This window comes from Theobroma cacao, chromosome 5 (assembly GCF_000208745.1).
Source record: "Theobroma cacao cultivar B97-61/B2 chromosome 5, Criollo_cocoa_genome_V2, whole genome shotgun sequence".
Taxonomy (NCBI): Eukaryota; Viridiplantae; Streptophyta; class Magnoliopsida; order Malvales; family Malvaceae; genus Theobroma; species Theobroma cacao.
Window position 1 is genome coordinate 9,235,635 of NC_030854.1, and position 4,573 is coordinate 9,240,207.

The window sequence follows — 4,573 nt, forward strand, 5'->3', positions numbered from 1 at the left end:
GTAAAAGAATCACATCATTTGGAGTTCTATAGCACGAGTTATGGTCAAAACACTGAAACATATGCAAGTAGATTTTCGGGTCTTTCAATGTAACAACCGTTCCTTGATCGCTACCAGCGTCCGAGTCTTGCGAGAGAACCCGCCAAGTCTCGAAGAAGCCTTATTTGAAATCTTTGTATAACCATGAACCATACATCCTTTATGTAACATAGCTTAAACAATAGCTATGATAAATCAACTCAACTTTTATTCAACATAATTGTAGAAGTACATTAAGGTTTTTAATATACAACCATACCTTTACATTAATACTATTTATAATCAAATTATGCTACAAATGACTCAACCTCTAACAACGGAGTAACTCAGAATGAAATGCTATAAGATGCCTTTACCTATCCGCAGTGAACCATAAGTGCCGATGATTGCACATTAGGCCGATCACTATCTGCAAAAAGAAAATAAAAGGGTGAGTCTCACTGACTCAGTGATCATCGGCTTCGTGAGTAGCGCGTAAATGGGAAACAAGCATAAAGTAGAGAAGATTTGGATATATAAAAACATAAAAACATGTAAACTAGTTTAAAAAAATTGGAAATTGTGCCTTACACATAAAACCAAGGATTTTTATGCAAGAAATCATTTAACCCTTATTGAGTCAAAACCAGTATGAGTGAAAGATTTCTATCATCGAAATTATTTAACAACTTGCTCAAGGCAATTCAATATAAACATGCACGCTCCCATAAAATCAAGTTTTATCAAGCTTATACCACAAATTCACAAATCATCTTGTACACGAGGAATTAAATCCAAACATCATAGTATAAAAAGGGGAGCTGCGAAAAATCTTATAGTTTCACCATGCAAAAAGCATACAAGTTTGAAAACCCAAAGAGATATCACTCTCGAGTAGGTAATAGAAATAAAAACTCGTGGACCCGCTTCCACGTAATATTATCCGGGAGCCTCGTTCCACCAGATCCCACAGCCATGGCAATCTCAACGATGTTGGCCGACATCGGAGAATCAAGCGATTGCAACTGCGTATCACTTGTGGCCTAACCATAAATATATATCACAGACCATGGCCCCAGCCATGTCTAACAGCCCGTCGGTGACCTAAAGGTTCTCTAGCTAGAGCTCACTTGTGCACAAGGGTTACACTATACCGATGTGACATTCGACCTACTCTTGAATCTCCCAATTTGATAAAACCATTTAAAAATCAAGTTAAGTTCTCAAAAGTTTGTTTCAAGTCCATTTCAAAAGTACCAACCATGGCAACATGATAAAACCTCTTTTCGTAAGACTTTTGCATTGTAAAACCTTTGCATGAGGTTTAAATATCAAATCGGCATGGTGATTGTAAAATTCATTCATGAATGCACATCACACAATCAATAAGGCACATTTTGATATAAACCATATTAAAAAGCTTGTTTCCCAATTTTAAAAACTCTTTACATATATATAGCTTTTATATATATATACAAAGCCATTTTCAAAGTCATGGTATCCACAATTTCCTAGTATTTCTACCAGCTCATGCTTTCCACAATTTGTGTTTGAAGTAAACCAGCACATATATATATATACATATATATAGTTACGGGAATTTTAAAATGGACACCCCTTACTCACCTCACAATAGCAGGATACTACTTTGCTATTGACTCGGATGCGTATCTAGCTAATTCTACTTGCTGATCACCTGTTACTTCCTCCGGCACGCCACCATAGCAACCTCTCTACTTATACGCTTCCTAGCAAAAATTTGAACTCAATACACTTAATTATTCTAGAAGACGAGTAACACATCAATCATTAAATCCTTAACCTAATTTCATATTTTTCATCAACCTTAATCACAAGCATTTAACAAGCATTCCACATACTATCAATCGACCATAATCAACACAACACAATTTAGACACATTGCATGCTTACCTTTCGGTTTTAACTTGAATTTCATACATATAGCTCACAATTTCCTCACACTGATGGTAACCATTGCTACCACAAAAACAAACAATTAATACACATCTCATTTCTTTTGTTTACTTGTGATTTCAGGACCAAAATACTTACCCATAACTTATCTAGCTCAAAATCACCATGGATTCCAAGATTGACCCATAAGCATGGATCTATTTCTTTCAATTCTTGGAGGACCTTTGTTGCCATAAACATTCTCACACAATTACCAACTCATCTCCTCAAGAAATCACAACTAAAATCAAAGCTCTACATACCTTCCTTAGCTTGGAACCACTAGGTCAAACCTTCCTTGTCTTTTTCTTCTTTCTCCATTCTTTCTTTCTTCCTTTCTTCCTTTTTTCCTTTCTCTCTTTGCTTCAAAGCTGATTCTCTCTCTTTTTCTTTCCAAAGGTGTGGGTTTTCTCAAGGCAAAGATATTTTGACATTCCTTGGTGTGGGCAGATTCTCCCAAGTTTCCCCACCACTCAAATTTTCTATCTTTTCTTCTCTCATGGGCGAATTGCCCAAAGCTTGGTCATTTTGTCATTTTCCTCATTCTTTTATGTGGTTAAAATTACAAGTCAAAAAGGCTTTTGGACCTTTCCACCCACCACCTTAATTGACCATTCTTTTTCCATTATTTTCGTTTCTTTTCTCTCTACATGTCATGCTAATCAATTCTCTTTCTTTGTTTTCTTCCTATTAAATATTATGTTTATGCCTTTTTCTTTTCAATTCACATTACCATTCTTACTTGTATACCATGGGCTATGCTTGCCAAACCATGGTTTTCTTCAATTAAATACTCTTTTTTTTAATTCTTTTTCTCTTTATCAACTTTCACATGGTGGGGTCCCATATGTTTCCCACGAACTTTCTCTTTTTTGCATGTAATAGTGAATTTCACATGTATATCTCATATTCCACATAATTTAACCTTCCTTAGTAAATTCTCATTTAACTCTAAATATTAAAATTTACACATAAGTCCTCAAACTTTTCTTTATTTACCGTGTGCCTCTCCAAACTTTCATCCTTTATAATTTGGTCCTTCCAACGTTTATTTAATTCCAATTTCCTTCCATCTTTCTTCTTTTACACGTGTACAAACAAAATATAAAATTTATACTTCACCAAGGTATCACCATAATATTTAAATATATACTTACCCGCTCTAACTCTATTTAATAATGACACGTGAGCCCCATTATTATCATTTTTCTTTGAAATTATTTCCTATTTCTTCTCTCCCACTTAGATTAATCATATAATCCTCCTTTATTACTAATTTCAACAACAGATAAAATATTAATATTTTAATATTATTTTATTCTAAAATTTTCTACTTGTCTCCTCGGGACCCAAAATGTCTCACTTTGTCCCGGTTTACTTCTGAATCACCTTTTAACTCGCTAATTTATCCTCGATAAAAATATTATTATTTAATTACTATTTTCTCGATAGCAAAATATTTTATTTCAAATTATTTCTTTCACTCATCACCATTCTTTGACACTTAAATTTACGTTAATTGCCCCTGCATCTTATTGATACAGTTATGTTGACTACTATACGGGGGTATGAGGCCTTATATTCAGCATCTTACTTTCCAAAATTAAATCCAATTCTCTTAATTCCTACAAAAATATAAAAACTAACAAATAATAATTAAATTAAAGGAAATACATATAAAATTAAAATAACTCACTTGAAAATAAATTAATTATAAAACACTTAAAAATAACTAAGTTATAATTGAAAATTAAAGACTTAGCTAATATTTAATAACAAAATTGGACTAAAATAATTCTATAAAAAAGAATTCTCAGTTGGGGTTTTGATTGCCCATGTAAAAAATGGGCTGGCATGACCCAACCCATATTTTCATAGCCCATAATGTTTTGGACTAGGCTAAGTCGGGCTCACCCATATTGACACCTCTATTTATTCTCTACATCCCAAAGATGCATAGTTTTTGATTTGTTCCTTCTACATACTATTCTGTGATAAAAATATTCAATGTTCCAATCCCCCAACTAGAGCCAATCAACCTTGTATTTCTACATCCAAAATGCTTCCTCTTGCGAGAGAATTGTTTCATATTCTTTCTTCAGGGTAATCTCAAGCTTACGAAGATCTCTAGAAGGCTAAGATTTTAATGTTTTTTCAATAACACCCAACCTCGTAAATGTCACGATCCGAAATTCTCATCGAGCTCGTGACAACCGCCGCGACGTCTCGATAGGCATTCATACCCTAAATACCGACCGAAACATCGCAAGGCTTTCGTATCAGTTTCTTATCTCCCCTGTGGTTAATCGTTGCCAAATGTCGTATTTTAGAGGCTTTTAAGCCTTTTTCCAATTTAAAATAGTGAAAAAATAAATTTCACTTCACAAGGGCATTTTGGTCATTTTTCGTCAAAAATTTCAAATTCGACCAAAATGTAATACTTAAGCGAGAAATGCATATTTCGAAATTGAAATTAAATTTGAATGTCTAAAACGTGATTTAAAATGGAATTATAACCATTTAAATAAAATAAAAATATTTTATTTTCTTACAAATTAATATTTATAGAGTATTCTGAAAA

At 33.3% G+C, this 4,573-nt stretch overlaps 1 long non-coding RNA gene across 3 annotated transcripts; it reads right to left on the reverse strand.

The window, feature by feature from the left end:
* LOC108662110 lies at positions 241-2,433 on the reverse strand. Of its 3 annotated transcripts, none has more exons than XR_001927895.1 (4): positions 2,256-2,433; positions 2,092-2,175; positions 1,645-1,766; positions 241-448 (listed from the first exon to the last, which is right to left on the reverse strand). It is a non-coding gene; the product is annotated as an uncharacterized LOC108662110 (long non-coding RNA). The 3 variants fall into 3 exon arrangements; XR_001927894.1 differs by adding an exon at positions 1,951-2,016 and having other exon boundaries at positions 2,092-2,433; XR_001927893.1 differs by having other exon boundaries at positions 2,092-2,433.